This window comes from Microtus ochrogaster, linkage group LG2 (assembly GCF_000317375.1).
Source record: "Microtus ochrogaster isolate Prairie Vole_2 linkage group LG2, MicOch1.0, whole genome shotgun sequence".
Taxonomy (NCBI): Eukaryota; Metazoa; Chordata; class Mammalia; order Rodentia; family Cricetidae; genus Microtus; species Microtus ochrogaster.
The window spans coordinates 31,447,573-31,470,877 of record NC_022028.1 but is presented as its reverse complement, the minus strand read 5'-3'; the positions used below and the strand labels follow the sequence as shown (position 1 = coordinate 31,470,877).

General features: G+C 37.3%; 1 long non-coding RNA gene across 1 annotated transcript; it reads left to right on the top strand.

Moving 5' to 3' along the window:
* The first annotated feature begins 2,258 nt into the window (after positions 1-2,258).
* Positions 2,259-12,045, top strand: LOC113457563. Its single transcript, XR_003378109.1, has 3 exons — positions 2,259-2,612; positions 2,966-3,448; positions 11,816-12,045. It is a non-coding gene; the product is annotated as an uncharacterized LOC113457563 (long non-coding RNA).
* Positions 12,046-23,305: the final 11,260 nt, after the last annotated feature.

Genomic DNA, 23,305 nt, shown 5'->3' with positions numbered 1-23,305 from the left:
TGGTAAGAACAAGGAAAAAGGGAAGTAAATAAACATTGGAAAGAATGGAGAAAGGAAAGAAAAGAGGTGAAAGAAGAAATGGAAGGAAGGGAGGCAAGAAGAGTCAGAAGAGAGAAAAGAAGAAACAAATGAAGGAAAGGAGGGAGGGGATAAGGAAGGAGATAGAAAAGAAAGAAGTACGGTCCTGCCAATATCATACAATTTCCCAACACTGGAAATGTACACTTTTAAGATCTATGTGCTATGTTTATCACTTAACTTCTTTTGATATTAAAACCAATCTTTCCTTTTATGCTTGACAATCATCAACCACTACACACACACACACACACACACACACACACACACATCAATGTGTGGGGATTTTTTTCTGGCATGGAGTCAAAGTGACAAACTCACTGTACTAGACAGTGACAATAAGAATCAGTGACTTGATTTCTACTCCTGATTAGCTGGCGGTACTCGTGCAAGTCATTTCATTTGGCTGAGCACTGTTTATCCATACATGTAGAGGGATTTGACCTTTTTTTTTTTAGCACTCTCTATAGTTCAAAGTATATCCATCTAAACCTACCTAAATTATCAGTCATGATAAAAATATTTCCACTCTCCAAAACATCTGTCATATGATCTCCTTATTAAAAAAAGACAACTTTTCAACTTTGGCTCTGTGATGAAAGCCAACTTTTATGAGAGCAATTTACTACCAAAAATAATGACTCATTAGTAAACCTCTTGATTGCAGTATGGGCACTGTTGCCAGGTTGTAAGTGGTACTTGAGTCTGTTTACTGAGATGTGCTAAGGTTTTAACACAAGAAAGGGGACTGGCTGGGAAAGGGAGGGGAAATATTTGACAAAGACTCATCTGATCTGGTCTTTTTTCTTCCCCTCCTATACTCCCCTGTCTTTTTTGCATATATCTAGTCTTCCAGGACATCTCATTTCATTTACTGGAATCCTGTTCCATTCAAAAGCTAGATATGCAGAGACCTTAAAATCCATGGTGAGCCGTAAAATGTATATTAGAGAATGTCAAGTTACATAGAGAAATATATATTAAGGATATACACTGCAGTATAATGTGTTAGTTTTATTTCTCTCCAGATACTTGTAAGTTAAAGTAAAAAAGCAAAACATATGAAATCATAGCACAGTCCTACTTGTTGTCTAAGTATTAGGAAGGTGACCTCAAGAATAGTGCTTTTATGGTTTATTGGAACATAAGAATGTTTTATGGAATTGCTTATGAATCGAGATGTTTAATTAGAAGGAGGGCAGCCCACAAGCAGCAGCCATTTACAATAAAAGTTGCTGGGGGAGAGTGACTTTAAAAAAAATAGAGAGAGAGGTCTGTGCAATAGTGTGGACACATTTTCTCGTGCAGAAATTCTTTTAGCCCATATGAAGCATAAACTGATCTCTTATTATTTGTTTTACCAGAGCACTCATTTATTTATCCCTTCCCTCTCATGATCATTTCCTACTTTCTTCATGCCTTTATCTTTCTTCTTGTCTCTTCATTATGCAGAATAAGACCCAGGAATTGTCATGTTACACTGTACACAAACAACATATTTTTAAAATCTATTTTCATCATTTATTCTGGAGAGAAACAGTCTTGAAAATTTGTATTTGTCACATATATATGTATATGTATATATATATATATATATACACACACGAGTATCTAAACATATTGTGCATGTGTGGACACAAGTATATACACATCTGTCAATCATAGCACGTAACATAAATTATACACACAGCTTCAGTGGGGTATTAAGAAAAGAATCCAGAAGCTCTTTGGGAAAGGCAAGAAATAGAATGACTTTACAGCATATCTGCAGGAGTCTGAAGGAGTGAGGACTCCATATGCCATAATCACTGTGCATTTTACTTTGGTTAAAACATTGCAGTCCCAGAGAGACCTTTGTTCTGTGTACGTGCACTGTGCACGTTCTTTCCAAGTGGGCTAGTTTTTTCTCATGCCATGGGAGCAGGTGGCATCAAGCTGTTTTGATGAGGTTAAAAGGCTCCTCCCCCCTCTCCGAAAGCAGCAGCCTGAAGTACGTCAGCAGTAATTGTGTGCATGGCTCTGCTGTGCAGGGTGGGTGGAGGCAAAATTGATATCAAATAAGGGCATCAAACTGGGATCCGAGAGTTCCGTTTAAGTTGTTGCTCATTTTTATTATCCCCACTGGGAGGAAAGCCTCATAACTTAAATATCCTCCATACAAGAACAATAATTCTGATGGATTTAAAATTTCCTTTCCAAAAGGATGGATTTAGAGCTAAATAGTGTATGTAAATGGAAAGGTTTCTTTATCCTCTTTTGATTTTGTTATTGACATATCAGACTTTAGCTCAGTTAGATAAAAGAGACGCGTTCTGTTGCTTGGATGGGAGGCCTTTAATGAGGATGGGAGCCCCCGGGGAGCCGAAATCGGTGCAGCTTTCGGGTTTCTTGCTGTTTCTTCAGTCTTTCTGTCTCCCTTTGCAGAGGGCCTAGGGTGTGGGAACTATCCAAGGTGCTAGTATGCTGGCAGCGTTGCCCTTCAATGCAGGCGGATTGCAGAAGCAGAGGAGAGAGATTACTGCTTATTTCAGAAGGTAGGTTCTTTGTTCCAGAATCCCTGATTAATCAGCAGCAGCAGCATCAACAGACTAAGGCAGCTGGAGAGAAGAGAGAAGCAGGAAGGGAGGGAGTCCGGGGACGGGAGGGGGGGGGGAGAGAGAGAGAGAGAGAGAGAGAGAGAGAGAGAGAGAGAGAGAGAGAGAGAGAGAACACATACACCAGAGCCAGAGCAAGCTGGTTGTCATGGGGGAGGGATGATGCTACAAGCTAGGCTTCTCCAAACCTTCTGTATGTATGCAACGGGAAAAAGCATCTTCTTTGGGGCTGCAAGGAGACATTTAGAGAGGATGTGTCTGATTTTTGTTTCCATTTATTTTTGTCTTTGCAGAACATGATCAAATGAGTTACCTTAGCCAGCTTGGTGACTGCTTCGGGTCTGGTAGTCATCTGTGTAGCAAAGTGGGTAAAATCATTCAATTTCTTTCCTGCTGGCCCTGGAAGGAGAGGGGCTGTGCGCTCATCCCCACCCATTAGCTATGCCCTCTTTTCTCCGAATGTCGATTTAAGGCGGCAAGCAGCTGTCTTCTCCACAGCATCTTCCTAGCAAACTTTAAAGGGCATTTTATCCAATAGAAAGAACGTCAAAAATGCTCTGGTCTCTAGTGATGAAGAATCTCGGATTCGACAGTTTTCCCATCCAGATATAATGCACTTTAATTGAAGAAAAGCCGAACTGACCTACAAGTCTGTTTCTTATGGTGCTGGATCACTCCTACCGAACTGCCCCGAGACCAGCCTTGAGAGAGGGCTCTGACAGACCCAAGTCACCTCCTGACTATTGCACTTAGCTTTCCCTGGGGACTTAAATTTGGTATGTATCTCATTTTTTTTCAGATTCTATAAGCATGCTAATTGAATCTAGAACTAAATAGAGGAAGCAATTGGTTATGAAATGGGATGGATTTTAGTTAGGGATACTTAATGCTGAAGTTTGCATGTTTTATTAGGTGAAGCAGAAATAAAGATATAGCACGGACATTCACAGTGTTCGTGAGCCCCGGCTATTTTTAATCCCTTACCCACTTAGTGATTACCATGGAAATGTTAAATAGATCTTCATTAGTATAATAAGCTGTGTTGAAATATAACAAGAATTTGAAGTATTTCCATGTTACTAATTGCTATTCAAGTTGTGCATGGTGCTATTTGTCTTAATTCCATACCATAAATATTTTACAACAGGCTCAGTTCATTGGTGTCATCAGTGAGAGCCTGTTTTGCATTTTCAGAAAGAGGAAATATGCTTTACCACAAGATATCCGAATTGATAGACATACTTAGAGGCTGAAGCTGCTTGTTTTGTGGACGACTCCAGATAGACATTTTCCTGAAAAGGTGTTTTAATATCAGTCACTATTAGGAAGATTTCACTAGTCTTGCTGAAATGTACATCTTCTGGAGAACTTTAGGTGGACTGGTTTTACTTGGGACATGTACTTATTTTATTGGAGTATCTCCATTCTGATTTTCCAAACTACCCAGGAATACTTTCAATACTTGAAATGTAGGTATTGCATGTCTGAGAAAACATTGCATTAAAAAAAATTTATCTGTCTTGAAAAATACTAAAGTTGTTTTGGTACTAAAGGAGTACATTTTAAAATTTTTATCAACATGGTAAAAAATATAGAGGCATTTAATGGAAGAGGTTAAGTGGTATAATTTTGATAATTTTAATAGCCACAAATGTATAATTAATTAGTATGGAATGATGAATAGAGAGCAAGAACAAAATTAATCTCCCAACTTTTCATGTTCTGGACATGAAATGTATTTGATATATTGTTCAGTGTTAACTTCAAAATTAGTGAACAAACAAGAACCAGATATGCACAAATGCTTTGTTTTTGAAAGTAGAACATATTTTGTCCAGCTCAGTGAAGGAGGGACTTCTGTAAAAGGCAGTTAATATTTAGGAAACTGAATACAGACCTGTGGAAATGCTGCAACTTTATAGGGGACAAGCAGAGATATAAAACTTGATTGGTTTGTAAAGTTGTGCACAAGTGTCAAATCTCAGGGAAAAGAATGGTGGCTATTCTTGAAAAACGATCAATCAGTCATAGACTATCAACTCAATTAGATGGCTTCCATTGTAGCTCCAGTCAGCAGTTTATTAAACTGACCCCGTATGCTTTGCAAATACTGCCTTGTAAGCGTCTGGAACCAATTGGCCCAAGGCTCCACAAAGTTCCTTAGCCACTGATACTCTGCTAGAGCCTCTAATATTAGAGATGTTGTAGCCAGTCTTTTAAGACCTTTGGTTAAAGACTGCATGACAACCTGGAAATTAGGGAGATGCATGATACATGATGCTACTGCATTTGCATGATTTATACTCATTTCCCAATTTGGAGAAAGGGGGGTCCTGGAGAAAAATCCCTGCAAAGAAATCTGCTTTCTGAGAAAGAAGTAATCAGTGCCTTTGTAGTTACTCCTGCAGGCTTTCTTGGTGGTAACTTCTCTCCCCATTTTGTGCAGAACAGCTGCATTTTCAGATCACTTAGAATGAGAATAGGGATGTGAGCATTTGTGGGGTGAGGGAGAGGATTACAAGCCAAATAAAAATCTCTGACACTAGTATTTGATAGTCTGTAAGTCTTTGATTGTAGAAACAATTTTGACATGGTTTGCATGGTTTATGGGCTTTAACTGTGCTAGCTAGTCTTGATTTGGTTCTAGTCTATGAAGTTAGCAAATTTTAGATAAGAATTTGCATGTGCATTTAACATATGTTTGTGAAGCCTGATTATTAAATACTTATATTTTTATATGCACCATGTGGTGGGTGATTTTAGATTGGTGTAAGTAGATTCAAATAATGGAAAATAGTTTTTATAATGCTGTACAATTTAACACCACCACACAATAAAACAGTCAAAATCACCTGGGGAAACATTCTTTGGACCTAACCTCTAGGATTCTCCATCTCAGGAAAGATGCAATGATGAGAATAAGAGGGAGAATCAAATTTTAATAACTCAAATTCCAAAACTTTATATAGCATTAAGACAAATGTCCTTTGAAAGCCTCAAAAATATATAAAGAAAAGAAACGAGGAATCCGGAAACATAAGTATAAAGTAAGGGCCAAGAATCTAGCTTTCATCAAGGCATTTGTTCTCTTCTGTGTATTAGGTTGCTTCAGCAGATCACAAATCACATCATGATAACAGCCTAAAATGAACCTTATCTCATTCTGGTCATAGAAATATCTTTCAGTATGCATTGTGGCCCAATATTTAGATGTTCTTATGAGACTTTAAATATGCGGAAACAATTCACTCCCAAATTAGATTTGTTTTCCATTCTCGATCACTCAATATAGTTGACAAAATCAAGACTAAAGAAGTTGACACCAATCTGTACCTTTGAAAAGCCAAATCTCATATAGAAAACAGATTAATTTTAGAAATGTGGGGAAAACCGTTTAGGAAGAAAAACAACAGAATACCAGTGCCCAAGAGGCTAGTGGACTGGTTCACTCAAAGGATGTTGGTACATATGAGACCCTTACCTGGGTAAGTGGAATTATAAGATTTATCACAGCGCTCAGTCTTATTGAGTGAGCGCTCATATCCATCAGGTCCACCCTAACAGAGCTAGAGTGGTGAATTAACATTGCAGGAGATTACACTAACTGAGGAATTAGTTCAGAATTTTAAACAAAGGGGAGACAGATGAGAGATGCTTAGACGTAGATGAGAAAGAGCCAGGCAGCCTAAATATTCATTTGACTCTTCTGTGTGACGTCTCTCACACACCAGCCTGTCTCTTTGAGGAACTGAATCTCACCATGAATTGGTGCTATAATAAATACACTCTGTGAACTGACAATTCACACAGTGGTTGTCTTCATTGGTGGAGGGAAAACACTACATAAGCACATGATCCTGGGGAAATTTGTATGCATTTATTTTTCAAAAATGCTCCTTTATTTTTAAATTTCTCTTTAACACTCAGCATTACAGAATGGCTATGTACTCAAGTTTCCTTGATTAAAGTATCAGCTCTAAAAAGGAAAAAAAAGAAAGTAGGAATTTTATAATTTTATGTTTCCATTGATTTTATTTGGACCTACATGACTTTGCTGTGTGTTTGGTAATGGAGAGTTTTATTTCTATGTGAACATTTGTGACAAATTAATATTACTATCAGCTTTTCATTCAGCACTGCTCAGGAACAATGATGCTTATGTAAAATATACATGGAGAAAACTCAATTCAAAGTTAAATCCTCAGTTTATATTTCTTGTCCACGCTAAGAATTTAATTAGTACATTTTAGTTAAGTCAATTCTCAAATGTAGAAAGTGTCATAATATTGTACAATGAAATCCTTGTGAAGGGTGTGGTCAACAGGTTATAAGTAACAAAAAGTGAAATGTAAAATGGAAAGCTGAAAAATAGTCACTTTAATATTTAATCCAATATCTGTAGCTTTGGCAAGATCAGGCATGATTGTAGGCACAGTAATATAAATATTAAATTAACAGAATTGCTGGAAAATACAAAGCATAGAAGTATCAGATGTCATAAAATAAAGACCCAAATTTCACTGTGTATTGCATGGGATTCTGATTTTGTCATTTAACCTACTATCCCAGGAGAATTCCTGACATGATTTTCAAATTTAGCCATAAATTCCAATAAACACATACATAGCCCTGCACTGTTTGGATCAGTGCTGGGGCTTCCAAAGAAAGAATATCTACTCTTAGAGTGAAGATACATTGCTCCAAGAATATAGATAGGCAACAAAAGTCTCTTGTTTATTTTAACCAAAAAATTGGTGCACAAAATTGTTGGTGGCCATAAGAAGGCAGAGATTCTCCTTCAGTCTTATGCATTCTATTGCTTCTATATCTAATTAGAAGTCAAGTAAGGGAGGTGGTCGCTTATTGAGAAAACTCTAAAAATGCTATATAGCACACAAGAACCCGGTTGTATCTTAATATTACTTCCTAAGAAACAAACTGTGAAATTCTGTGTCTGTTTAAACAGAATTACAATTTAAGAGGCAGGAACTACATCCAAGTATTAGATGGGCTAAATGGAACATATCTAACTCATTATTTATCTTATATAAGTGCATTCTAAAAACACATTTGTGATGTACTGGATTTTCTTATTACAGTAAATGGTAGCAGTTATAAAAATGTAGATGATTAAAATATTTCAATTTTCTATAAGGGAACTGTGATGCATTCATCTTTCAGCTTGGAAGGGCAAAGTTGGAAGGTTTACGATGGAATGAGCACTGTAGTCTATAGATCCCAGTGCTATTGTTTTCTAGATTTAGACAATGGAAAGTGGCACGCATAAGGGTCTCGATAAATTATTTTGTTAATGAAGAAATATGTTGTCTCCTAACTTTGCCATAATATGAACATCTGTGATGATGGAAGTAATATTGTCTTAAATATTCTATGCATATGTTTCAAAGTAAAATTAGTTTATCAGGGAGCCATGTTGTTAAATATAATAATTTCCAGAGTTGTTAATTGGTAGAACCTGCATGATGGTCCAGAGGTAGAGGCTCTTGTGTGCAGCTTTATGACATGAGTTCCAACATCAGATCCCACAGGTGGTAGGAGAGAATTGAATACTGAGAGTTGATTTTTGACTTCTAAATTAATGCTTTGGAAAACATGCCTGAATGCAAACACATATACCTACTTACACACACACACACACACACAAATAAACATATATATACAATATTTATATATACAATAAAATAAATTAATAATAAATTTAAAACAAGTATATTTTAAACACCAATAGGGGGTGGGTGACTGATGTTTTATCTGATAAAGGCACTTGCCACCAAGCCTGACAACCTGAATTAGACTCCCATGACTCCTCACATGATAGGGCAGATAAGCTAATCACTTCAAACTGCCCTCTGATCTTCACATAGAAGTTATGGCATCATAGTCCCATCTATTAAAAAATCCACGCTGATGTAATAAAATGTTTGATTTAAAAGGAGTTTGTGAAAGGCTTTCATAGCAATATTGCTACAGGGCTTACTGAACACATACATTTTAAACCAAATCCTTATAACATGGTCTGTTCCAAAGTCCATTTATTTTAATGTAAAGAGAAGCTTAAAGATATTAGTTAATGCAAAACCCTAGACATAGAAATAATGCATTTGAGACTTTTAGAGCACATGGAATAACTTGTACCTCTGCCCTATAGGACTTTGTCAAAGTCCCTGTACATTACAAACTAATTTCCGTGAAGACCAGCAGACAAGATACTATGAGCTTAATCATTGACAGGCTGCTAATCTTATTTTAAAGACCGCGTGTCAATGTTGAGATGCTATACATGTTTATCCTCAAAAATGGTGGCAATAAGAATTCACGGCCAGCTAATGATGTAAACAGTATGAGGATCAGATGAGAGGTAATTATTATTCTAGTCTTCTTCTGCCATATGACATCTAGATGATTATACTTTGCCATTCCTCAGTGCCTTGTTTGTAGCAGGTGCCCAACAGATTCTTAAATAGATGGGTGATCATATGACCAACTTACCTTCCTGCAGATGGGTATAGGCACATACATAAACATGCAACCCATTTTCATAATATAGAGTTTTACTTGACGATTCAGTTGATTTCCATCTAAAAAAAATCCATGCAAGTTAAAAAGTACTTTTTCCATGTATAAATATTTTGCAATAATATAATTTAACATTTTCTCAGAAAAAAACAACAGCAATTTAAACCCCATGTAACTTGAAATGCCATTGGTCATGATAATTAATGATCAAAAAAAGTCAACTATCTTGTTAAAGAGTATAATATGTAAATTGTATAAGAATCACTAGGGTTGGTGGAAAACCTCTACAAAATAAATAAAATATAACCTTTTGAGTAAGCATGCTTTTTGCATCTGGGAAAAGTGCAGTTTTGCTGGAGGGCAGAGAGGAAGGAATCATTCTAGCCTGAGGTGTTACCTCTAGCACGCTTATAACATGAGTCGACCTGCTTGACTTAGGCAAGATTAATTGCCACAAAGTTAGATGGTCTTTTTTTTAGCCCAGAGTTCTTACTGCAGATGTTCTTGATGTAGGTGAATTCCTGATAACATTAATGCTTCAGATAGCTGGATGAGACTTTCCTGAACCTTCCTACCAACATGGAACTTTCTTCTTTTCTAAGTGCCCAGGTGCCTGCCACTAAAGTATGTGTTCTTAATACAATTGAATTATATAATTCAATATACTATGAAGTTAGAATGATAAGACTACTCAGTTCTAAGCCATTGGAGTTAAGATATTAAGCAAAACATAATAAAATTTTAATACAAAGTCAACAAACAACTTCCAGATTCTAAAATATCAAAGACTGAGAAAGAAATATTTAAGTTGAACATGAGATTCAAATTTGGGTTAACTGATAGCTAAAAGGCTAATAAATTCTAATATGAATTGAGATTTAGAATAACTTTGATGTATACTTAAAGAAACTTCTTGATGTTTTCAGTAAATGGATGGACTGATCAACATTTCTATGATTTTTAAGGGAAGAAAAAAGCTGTAAAATACTTTATAAATTTCTGTGTACTTGGAGAAAGGGTCTCTAAATATGATAGACATGTGCCACACTCCACTCACTTGTATCACTTTTCTATGCTACAGCAAATAGGAAATTACAGAAGCCTTATTAATATAGAAGATTCAGTTTTTGTTTTTATGTAATTTTGTTCTTTATTGTTGTTCAAGCAGTTTGCCTACCTTGTCTTGAATACTTGGAAATACAGTGATTCCTAAAACTTGCCTGTCTGACCATCCATCGACCTACCCATCCATCATGCATTCATCCACCAACTCACACATTCACTTCACATAGACATTGTTTGCCAAGTATCTTCACTAACATTATCATGATATTAGACTGCTTTATTGTGCATACTACTGTTGTGTTCTATTCTAAACCCTTCACAGCCATCTCTTCTACAAATCACAGCAGGTAGTGGGAGTTTTGTCATTCCCTTGTAGCTGAGAGCTAAATACACCAGGTCAAAGTACCATGTTTTAAACTATGGCTTGATTTGGGTTTGATTTGTCAAGCTATTGCACCTGGAATGTAAGTTGTTTAAAGTCTGTAGACTTTTAATTAGCAGTAATACAATAATATCAAAGCAAATATTTCCAAAATGCTGAGGATGTATGGGCTTGACAATGCACATATCATAGAAAATTATGATATGAAGTGATTATAGAGAACCATTTTGAAAATAACACAGAATCATAAAAGTATACCGATTAGATGGCCAATATGTTTTTTTTATTGCTATTACCTTTTGTATGGCCAATGTAGATGTATACATTTTCACTTACATATTTAAGGAAAATGTAATTCATTTTTTCCAACATAACATAATTTTAATTTATATATGCATGGAAATGTCATTATGATAATGAAAATACAAAATTTGGATGTATGGTGTTATAGCAACATATTTTGAGAAACAAAATTATGAGTGTTATGATGCAGATATTTACCTTCAGACGCAATGCTTATACACTATCAGGTGGCAGGGCAGAACTGTGGTCCTTTGTCCTGCTGATGCTGATGGTTTGATGGAACATCTGACACTCAAGTAACACAAGTTTCATGTTATTTCAAAAACTCATGGAATGTGTAATTTATAATGAGGCATTTTCTTTATTGGAAAACCTGAAATGTATAAATCTGAATTATTTATAGAAAATTCAGCTTCATTTAAGGGAACACAGTGGCCTAATATAATATGAATGGGATATAATCCTTTTTAGGACTATGATTTTCCTTAATGGTATTCTATAACAACTTTATACTAACTCACCATAGCTTAAATACATTTGAAATCCATCAATTTATTTCCAGTGCAGGAGTACACGTGTGCTATAGTGCATATGTGAAGATCAGAGATCAACTTAGCAAGTCAATTACGCTCAGCTACTATAGGGATTCTGGAGCTGGAGCTTGGGTCCATAGCCCTGCCAGCAAGCACCTTTACCCATGGAGACATCTCAGTAATCATTAACTTAAGAGTCAGAACTCACCAGAGCCGCATATATCCTGAGGTGTCTGATAACTCACTTGAGATTTGGGACAATAAAATCTTAGGAACGAACCTTAACAATCTTGCTAAGGGTATGATATGTTGTCCATCTTCAGGAAGTATCCCGTTTCCATGATACCCTCCAAGATGATGAGTGCTAATCCTGAAGAAGACCCTTTGAACAGTTTTCTCCAGTATATTGAGGATATGGGGATGAAAGCTTATGATGGGCTGGTTATTCAAAATGCATCTGACATTGCCCGTGAGAACGATCGCTTGAGAAATGAAACAAATCTGGCTTACCTGAAAGAGAAGAATGAGAAACGGCGAAGACAGGAAGAAACAATCAAACGGTAAGTATAGATCACTGCATTGCATGAGGGAGTTTACAATTCCTATCAAGATTGTGTTACTGACACCTGGCCCAGAAGGGGCTGGTCAGAGTCTTGGCAGGGAACATAGTAAAAGGGATACATGGATGCTATCAAAAGCTCATCCCTCCTGCTGTCAGATCCTGACCTGAGTTAACAACAGTTACTTGCTTGCATTTTGTGCATATGGAGGTACAGATGGGCTGGGGAGAGAATTCAGGTTTGTCTCTTAAAAGCTTGTGTTGAACAACTTCTTGGTAAAAACACCAGGGAGCTCAGACATGTTTTTAACAGCCAAAGTTTTATGAGAATGTTCACCTTTAATGGCCAATGTTTATAGTTCTTACCTTAAAATAGAGTTCATCTTCTTCCTAGAATATGACTAATTAGACATGTATGTGGCTCTGAAGAACTGGGAATCCTTGATGTATACTCCTGAGCAAATTTTATGGAGATTACATCTCTTGGTTTGATACCAAGGGTTCCAAGTTTGTTCAGACGAAATTGTTCTCAGGATACAGCACCTAGAGGGCCAAACTAATGAGGCACAGATGGCAACCATGCAAATAGAGGTTAAGCTCCTAGTGTGTGCACACAAAGGGCACACAACTTCTGCTTTTTACAGGTTGTTTTCTGATGTGCTACTCTGTCCAGCTTTGTGGAATTCTGTTTTATTATTATGGTTCATTTTTTTAAGTTGAAAAATTCAAACTGTAGAAAATGCTCCTTTCAGTTATCTGCATGGCGCACTAGTGGTGGGATACTGGGATAGTTCATCAAGGAGTTTCATCTAATATTTTAGTCACATATTCTCTGGGAAGATTAGGATATTAAGAAAATGAAAATGATTTATTTCAAGTTCAGTTATTTGGATTGCACAAGGCAATGTTACTCAAAACGAATAATGCAAAGAAAACATTTTACATGTAAAAAAAGATGGAAAGAGGGAAGAGGAGGGGTAGGGTGAAAGAGCAAGGAAGGAGAAATAAAACTAGAAAGAGATGTTTTAGAAGAATATACTATTTTAGTTCTGAATTATTAATATTTTACCCAGTTTAACTTAAAATTGATTCCTTCCTGTAGTATGCTAGGTATCTTTTAATATTTTTTCTTATGTACCATTTCTGACAGACTTCTACTTATGTATAAGTGTCTTACTTTAATTTTGAATGTTGAGTTTTTAAAAATTCAAAGCAAAGAGGATCAGTTAAATGATTTCTAGATTTCTAGAGCATAATAGTACTGCAATTTAAAGTTTTGCAACCTTGCATTTGCAAATCGACAATTAATTGCATTTTCTAAGTGCACGACTAGACTTATTTATGGTAACATCTGTTGGCTCTTTCTAGCATCACAGCGTACACATCCGTCCCACTGGCTTCCAGGTTTTATTATTAACCTTTAGTAGGATTCTGCATAATTATCTAAGCACAGAGACAACAGAAGTGGCTAAGTTTCCAGGGCTTTACTGGCACATGTTTAGAGAGGCATGAGCAGTGGGGTGGAGATCTGAAGTCTAAGGCACTTGGGAGCAATATCCAGATAGGTAGAGATCCATCAAAACCATGGGAATCAATGATGAGGAATGTGACAGCGGTTTGAATATGTGAACTTGTGCTCATTCTGTTGAATTAATCAAACTGCTTTCTACTACTGTGTTACAGAGCACAGACTGTAGCTCGGATCACTTACTGGAAAAAAAAAACAACCTAAAATGCTCTCCATTGACTTCCACCTTGCACATTGGACTTAAGCATATTAATACATTAGACTCTAGCATAGCTTGAGGATAGAATTAGCACCAAATGTGCGTCAATTCTCCTGTTTTCTTGTAACTTATTAGAACTGATTGTGGTAAAACTGGGTAAAGTGGGTGCATATGAACTTTTGGATTGATGAGACTTAGGCATTGAGTATGGGGAATGAAAGGCAAGGAGCTTCTTGTGGCCTTCTGGTGTACCCTCTGTGCGCTGCTGTTGTTTGAACTAGCAAAATGGCATTTCTATTTAATGAAATGGCAAAGACCAAAAGTGAAGCAAGTTTAAGGCAAATAACAGGGAATGGGAGCCGATTTTGATATGCAAATGTTGAAAGGCTTTGAGTTGCTCAGGTAGAGATTCTAGATGGAACTTGGATAAAAGACCCAGGACTTTGGGTAGACTTCTATGTGATAAGAGGGAGAAACATCTTAGTCTCCCATAGGCTTTTAAATCATGTACTTACAGGACAACAAAGATAGCTAGGACTTAAAATTTACAATGATCAAAAACCCAGGACAATTACCCAGGGCACCTCAAACCTCACAAGATAAAGAGAGTGGAAGAACCCAGTAAGTGCAGTCCGGGAGCCCCAAAAGAAGACTGAACAATGCCAGAACCACAGCATTGGAGGAGAGCCAGCAGGGAAAGAAACAGAGAGACAGACTCACTTACATGCCCTTCTTCTGCCAGAAGCTTCATTGTAGCTACAGGGGAAGGGCAGGACCAGCAGCCTGGGACAGCTCTCAGTGTAACACATTATACCAGGGAAAATATCAAGGTGCAGGCCTGGCCCACTCTAGGATCAAAAGGGGAAGTCACAAAAGACTTAGAGAAGTAAGCCATCTTAGAGTCCCTCATACCCAGAAGAGAGTCACTGGTAATGTAAAAATGACCAAGCTGGCATTCTAGTAAGAATGATGGGGGATGGGGCATCCTCTACTCTTAGGTAAAGACAATCATTTTCAAAATAACATTTAACTCTTGCCCAATAATGGTTGAATGTTTTAGGAATGAAAATAATTGGTTTATGCCTTGCTATTTATAACTCAGTTCTTTATTCAACCCTACCCCAAATCCTTTTTCTGGGATTCTAATTTAATGTGTAAATATCTTGGAAGTATAAGGATCCTATGAGAGCCCAAAATTGTTGAAACTTCTCCAAATCACTTTTCTTTTCCAAAAGCAAAACCCATGTGAAGCAAAATGGCTTTGATGCCTTTGAATGTGATTGGGGAGGTGCTTAGAGAGGGAAAAAAAAATATGAACAAAGCCAGACCAGCAATGCCTCTGTTTGAGGAGAAGTCCAAAAGCCTTTTTCACTGCCTTGGGAGAGGACTGGCTTGAGGCACCTCCTTGAGCAGTACAGTCTATGTATCATTTTAATGTCTGGATTCAGTTTAATTTTGTTCATGTAAGAAACAGTATCCCCGAGGTTTGGCATTTTCAAATGATGATAATCTCTCCTTGTTGTGTGCTTTTTCTTTTCTTTTTTTTTTATCATATCACTTCAATATTCCCAATGAGAAATGTCTGTTTTTTTTTTGGAAAGTCCATCAACTAGGTTTCTGTTCAAACATACCTTTGTGGGATCCTGGAACCCTGAAAAACACAGAACACCCACACTCAAAGTGAATATATATTTCAGGGTTGTTTTTTTTTTTTTTACCTTGCAATTAATATCAAATAGAAAAAAATCAGTAAGTTATTAAAAACACCATCTAATTAATTAAAATTACTTCATCTGTCTGCTGAATGCCTTCAAAATATATTCTGTGATTTAATATATGGGACATAAATGCCAGAAATTCTAAAAGGCAGCACATTTGACCTTGAAAAGGCATTGATGGTAATTCTCTGTGAAATGCGCCAGTTGCAATTTCAAAAATGTGCCGACTGCCAAGGCATGCTTAAAACATGGAAATAGGATTTCATGTGCTTGGCTTTCTGGACCACATACTGCTGAAACGCCTTTTGTGTTCAAGCTGGGAAGCTTTAACACAGAGCCCTTAGACAAACAATTTCCCCCCTCACTTCTTCAATGATCTAAGTCACTGAGGTTTTTCTAAGCCCAGTTCCTTATTTTTAAACTAACTTGATCCCTTGTCACTATTAAGTTCCTTGTATCTTCCCTTCTATCTGTCATACGGGCTTTACTGAAAAGACTTGCTGGTAAAAACAAAATACTAAATAAAGAGAGGAATGACATTCTTAGTGCTTCTCGTAGCAGTTTAAAGTCACGTTTGGTAAGAAAAAGAGAAACACATAGAGGAGAAAATTAACAGATAATGAAAACAATCATTTCAGTGGCTCATTGTCTCTGCTATTTTAAATCCCAATGGTTTTGTATTGGCATGAGTAAATGAGACTTATTTTTATCAAGTATCCCACAAGAAAAACAAGCATGCAAAATTACCTTTCAACAAGATATTTCATTTAAGATGGTTTGGAATGCACTAGTTATTCATAAATATTGAGAAAGTTGAGAAACAATCTTTGGTGGTTAGTGTGTTTGATTGTGGCCAATAAGAAGAAAAGAAGTGATGAATGACAGGTGACCTGAAGGGCAGTATCTGCAAGCACCTCTGAGAACAGGCTTTCTTGGAGGTCCTGTCTTTATAGGTAACCCCTTGTTAGGTCATCAAATGAGGACAATCACTGAAGAAGATGAACAATCTGAGGGCCATCTTCTATATCAGAGGTACAACTGGTTTCTGGGATTCCTTTAGAGCAAAATTCACTTTAAATTCTGGAATCAGTCCTCACATTTGGTTATCCTAAAAACAATGTAAGACATATTGCTAAGTAAAAAGCAACAAGAAAATAAATATTCACATCTTTTCAAGTACAGTCTTCTCTGTAGGAAGCAGTTGGTTGTTTTTCTCTTAATGAAAGAAATGCTGCATTAGTGAAATTTCTCCAAACATTGTGAGTCTGGAAGACAGCTCTTGACTTCAGCAAAGTGCTTCTGACACAAAGGACTACTTAGGCTGATTACCAGTGTCTCTATTCCCCACGGATGCCCTCAGGGGATCTATATGAGGTTATATTTCCTCTTTAAAAGTGACAGTCTGAAATAGAATTAGATTACATATGGCTCCTTTTAAAAAGACATGCATGGTATATTTGTGTACACACTTGAAACCTGTGTAGATTGCAGAGCTTCTGATTTCCTGTTTTGCATCGGGAATCAGAGTACCACTATAGTCTCTCTTGGACTTTTAGGGAGAAAGCTACAATAAGAAATAAGAATTTTAAATTTATTTTTCATGTACTGATTTACTACTGCCACAAAAGGACATGGATATGATACCAAATTTGTAAATCAGTTTGTTTTGTTGAAATAAAATCAGAGTGACACTGAGAATGCTTATCCAGAGACATATGGTCATTTATACAAATAATTTAGTAAGTTTGGGCTTTTTGAATTATACTTTCAACATGATAGAAAACATTGTGGTAACAGAGAAAATGCATTGATCTGCATTTTGTGAATGGTAAACCTACTCAGTGCGGCATGAGCATCCACTCTGGTCACATATAGCTCTCCCGAGGCATTTGTTCTCAACACAGGCATGCAGCAATGTAAAGTTTCCTATATTTGCGTTAGAAAGGATACTTAAAAACATCATTCCATGAGCAAAGTGAGGACAGCTAAATGAACAAAGGTTCAGAAACACAGGACCCTACAGCTAGCTGTCCAGTGTAAAGACTTTATCTACAGGTAGCACAAGGGTAGCCCCTAGCTGGCCATTGCTTCTAGGCTTGGATGAGCATTGGAGTGAAGCCCTTGGCCAGCAGCTTGCCAGTGTCTGGGCTGCCATGAATCTGTTTATCTGATCTGATGTGAGTTTCTGACCTAATTTTACTGTAGGACTTAGTGTTCAGGCCGAGAAAACAAGGTTAATGTGTTGATCCAGGGTGAGATTAAACAGCAGAATCTCCTCTCTAATGACGCTCTCTAATTTTGCCTTCCTCTTGTCCTTGTGATTAATCCAAACCACTTTCCTATTAAGCCTTGCTAAGTACCACAAACTGTTTTGCTTGGTTTGGGTGTTATAAAAAATATATCCAGTCTTTTTTCTGAGTTGAATGAGATAGCCACGCATTAACAGTTACAAAATGCATAAGAATTTCATTTTAATTCATAGAGCCCCAGAATTAGAGGAAAAACTTCAGTAAGCTACCCTGAACAATCCTTGGTGGTTATTCTTTGCTGAGCCAGAAAGAATGTCTACAGGATGGCTATGCGTACAGCAGCTTACTAAAGGTTTTCCAGGGATGACGACAGAGGTTAACGTTGTCGAATACTTAAGAACACCCTTGTGGTAGGCAAATGGTGTTGGTGTGCTGTCCCAGTTTTCATCAAGGGTCACCCCTGTCCTAAGATGATTAATACATATTTTACAAACCATCAACTTGCAATTTACACAATGCTAATATTTGCAATATTATTATGATGGTGACATTTTTTAATTCTCTTGGCAGTAGAGATTAGAGCCCATAAGAATGGGGTTTACAGTTCCCTTGTGAAGGTTTTGCCTACAGAATGATTTCAGAACAACTAGGCTTTCTGCTGCATGGTCCTAGACTGCTTTAAGGCAATCAGTATCTGTTCTGTATCTGAAATAAATAGACAGATGCTAGTAAGAGGAGGGGCTTGTTTGAACAGAGCCACATCCAGACAGGGCAGTTCCCAGGGTGAGTCCTCTGATGCTGGGGAAGCAGCGGACTTCTGGACAACTAACTCAGAGACAACTGGGAAGCTTAAAGGAACCTCTGCAAAAGTGAAGGTACCCTTTCCTGAATACACAGTGCTAAATTGTTTACAGATTCTTAGGGAGGCTTTGGTTACCATTTCCTATCTAAGGTTATTTTAACACACAATTTAAGTTATGAGAAAATACTTTCAACCTTTTATGTAAATATGACATTTATAAAAAATGTTGAAGAATAACAAATGCAGAAAAGGATATTGGGGAACTAGAATATGAATCAGTGAATATTTTTATTTTTTTTCCTACTAAATGTGAAATAGCTCCTGGAGAATGTGTCTGATGTAATGAAATGGCCAGAGTAGCCCCTGAGCATGCCAATAAAATGGCCTCTGAGGCTTCCGTCCAACTTTGAGCTTGCCTGAAGAAAATGTATGCATTACAAATGTGTGGGTTACCTTGAAATTAATTATAATCGAAAGTTGATAGAAAGAAAATCAAATCTTTCCCTGTGAATTTCTGCTGGGGACATATGCTCCTAATTGAAAGGTGTTCCTGCTGATTCTCATACCTGAAAATATTCATGCCTCTGATGGAATATGGACATGGTCCGTCTGCTAAGCTGAGGGAGGAGAGGGGAATCTCCTTTGCTTTGTCTTAAAGAACAAGCAGCTTCAGCATGATGTACCAGGTAGCTGTTTTAAAAATACAAAAAGTAGACCAATATTTAGAATCCATTATTTTAATTAGTAAATTACATTTTAGTCTTTGATCATAGGATAACTAAAGTGCTCAGCATATTTTTTGTTAGGCTAAGAAATGAAGTGTCTCAGTGGAATGAAAATGACCATGACAAAGGAGAGGGGATTTTCTATCAGGCTAATGTACTACATAGCACTTTGATGTCTATATTGCTTTTTTCATTACTCCTTTATTGAGCAGCTTTTATGTCAAGCATTACTCTTCATGCCTAGATTAAGGAAGTGACAGAGTTGTCCAAAAAGAGGGAAATGAATTTTAGGACATCAAGAGAGGATAGTTTAAACCAAGTTGCTCAGGCTATCTTAGATGGCACATCGCATGTGAATCAAGAGCTGAGAGGGAAGGAGGGAGACATGCTGTCTGGAGCAGGAGACTTATGGGAAGACAGGACACCAGGAAAATAGGTCAGAAGGGCACATTTGTGGAAAAAAGAAAAGCAAGATCAAGGGTGTGATTAGAACAGGGTTGAGTAGGTGAGGTAGAGAAGACGAGACAATCATGCTAAGAGAGGTGGTGGATGGACTTTCAGGGAGCTTGGGGTTATTGATATGACTTGATTTCAGAGAAGCTGGCATAACATGGATAGCTACTGGGGTCTTTTGAGGTGAAGAATGAGAAATATGATTACTATACCTGAAAAAAAGGTCTTTTATCTGCTCTCTGGTTCAAAAAAGATGGAGACAGGTCCTCCAGCTATAGAATGACTCTGAGCTGAGGGTAGACTGTGGCCTGGAGGTAAGGTGTCATAATATGGTTTCAGATGCCTACTGGGCCTCCAGTGACTTAATAATATTAGTATTGTTTATGGTTCATTTTCAACAGTTTATAGGTATAAAGCTGAAAAGTTTTGTAGACATTCAAATAGGTATACAATGCTAACAGGTGCATGAATACATGCATACATAATTAAACTCAAAGAAAGATTTTATTATTATTATTATTATTATGATGATGATGATGATGATGATGATGATGATAAAAATATTGGGAATAGAATCTCCTAACATTTCTGTCAATGTATAATACAGTAGTTTCACTCAGCAAATCTGAAACATATTCATTGAAGAGCAAATGAGGAAGAGCATCTACATTAACTAGAACAAATGGATAATTGCTCAGAGGAATTGATTTTGTGTGTTTATTGGAGTCACTATTCTTGACTTCTCAGAACTATGCATTGGGAGACTTTTCATATACGTTAAAACTAACAATCCTAATGCTGTAATTTAAGAAGCAAGATGAAACACTAATGGAGGCCTGTATGACACTTGACACTCTCAAGTGGAAGCAATGTCTTTATGAATGAATAGACTCAATCATTATTACTATTGGTAATATTCATGTACAGTCTTTTGACAACTGTGGAGAATGGAATAATTACTCTGCTAACTGATGTGTATAGGACACATTTCCTGTTTTAAGGTCATTTGATAAACCTGTAATTTCTGCCCCATTGTAAGGAGGAAATTTGGAGTCCTGCTGAGTATGAAATCAGAGTGAAGCACAGCCTAACAGTGTTGAAATTTGAGTGTCTAAATACAAGATGAGATTGGAGTCTTTACTTGCTAGATTGAGTAAGAGCCATATGAAGTCATTTAACTTCTTTTAAACTTATTTGTTCTTTATCAAGAAAAAATAAATTATTTTGCTCAGTGTTTAAATCACAGAATAGGTACATGCACCATGTGGGGCTCACTGGCTTATAGACCAGCTACCATATAACTGCCCATGGCTGGTAGCCTCTGTTACTGCAAGCATTGTTGTTGATGTTGCTATGATTGCTTCTGTGCAGATGGAGCTTGCTCATTCGTTTCCCAGCTGCCTAGACCTGAATAATCACATAAAAACTATATTAATTAACACAGTTTGGCCAATAGATTAGGCATATTCCTAGCTACCTCTTATATCTTAAATTAACCCATATCTTTTCATCTGTGGATCACTATGAGGCTGTGACCTAATGGTAAATTTCTGGAGTCCTTCTCCTTTGGCAGCAACACAGCATCTCATTGACTCCACCTACTTTCTCTCTATATCTCTGTTCTGCTTTTCCCCCTAGCTTCACTCTGCTTAAGCCATTGGCTGAAACAGCTTATTTGTTAACCAATAAAAGCAACACATATACAAAAGGACATCCCACATCACCTCTGTACCCACCATTTGCCTTTTTTTACCATATAAGACTGTTCTGTTACTCATTGTATATAGTTCCATGTTCAGACTTGTTATACTTCCATCAAGGCTAAAGAACCAATATAGAGCCAGGTGGTGGTGGCGCACGCCTTTAATCCCAGCACTCAGGAGGCAGAGGCAGGCGGATCTCTGGGAGTTTGAGGCCAGCCTGGTCTACAAGAGCTAGTTCCGGGACAGGCTCCAAAGCTACAGAGAAACCCTGTCTCAAAAAACCTGTTATTCCTGCTTTGAGGAATAACAAATGACACACACAGTCAAAAACTTCCAACTTTTCATCCTTTTCATCATATCCATATATTTTGTTCTTTTCCCTAAAATGTCTTAAAAATTACAGGAGGAAAAAATAGTTATACAGATATATTTAAAAGGAGTCATTCTTTGATGGGCTTGCATACTAATTAGTAAACTGATAGCCAAGAGAAAGGAAACTATCTCTCATGGAGAGTGTGATTGTTAGCCTTTGTCGCACCACATTGGGAAGAACTCACCCAGTGCAGCAATGTAACATCATCCAACACAACACATGCTATCCATAGTGCAATCTGATAACCAAATTCCACATTTTTAAAAGGAATTACCTTGAACATTTTCCTTCTTCAAGCGTGAACTTTTAATATGTTCACTCTTTCTGATGGAAATGCGTCTTTTCTATCCAACTGCTACAACATTTTTGCTGTAGCTAAGGGGAATCCATCAGTAATGAATCGTGAAGGTGAAACCACTACCACGTGTCTCAAATATTCACATCTAAAACGATGTCTTCCAGTGCTTTGTTCTTGTGTTCCTCTTCATGAAAGCAGCACATTTTCTGTCCCAGAGCATTAACTCCTCCCAAGACATTTCTTCATTCTGCAAGTGTTGGAGGATGTTGACCAGGCTGGCCCTGCCATGTTCCCAACTGCCCTTTGCCTGGGAAAAGAACTCTTCCTGTTTCTTTTCTTTTTTATACATTTTTATTAATATTTATTCTCTGTTCCCCTCTCAACCACTCCCCTCCTCCATCCAACCCTCCCCCAAGGTCCCCATGCTTTTCTTTGGTGCTGTAATTATAACTCAGGCATGTCCAGCTTTTTGACAAAGTGTAGAAGGTATATATGGGGAGAATTGAGCTTCTTAAATTTTTCCTGGGGAAATGCTTAACTTCCAAGGATGCCTGTTGTCATTTTTTATATATACTTAAAAAATAATGTTGGTGTGTACATTAATAGTTGAATATATAAATATCTAAAACTGCTATATTTTATTTGGAGGGTGAACAATATTTTGTGATTTACAAGAAGTGTAATAGAGGCCGGCAGTAAAGAAATTAAAAGAATGGAGTAACTGTAATGGCCCAAGAACATGTAGAGAACTCGGGACAACTCCTTTTCCTTGGACTCCCCTCCCATTTCAGCTATGAAGCAGTAGTCTTTCAGGTGACACAACGTTCTGAGACAATCCATCCTCACATTTTTGGAAAGGTATCAGTTTTTTTAATTTATTTAATCATTAAGGATTTCTGCCTCCTCCCCGCCACCACATCCCATTTCCCTCCCCCTCCCCCGATCAAGTCCCCCTCCCTCATCAGCTAGAAGAGCAATCAAGGTTCCCTGACCTGTGGGAAGTCCAAGGACCACACACCTCCATCCAGGTCTAGTAAGGTGAGCATCCAAACTGCCTAGGCTCCCCCAACATGGAAATAGAAAACACTATCCTGAGTGAGGTAAGCCAGACGCAAAAAGAGGAACATGGGATGTACTCACTCATATTTGGTTTCTAGCCATAAATAAAGGACATTGAGCTTATAATTCGCGATCCTAGAGAAGCTA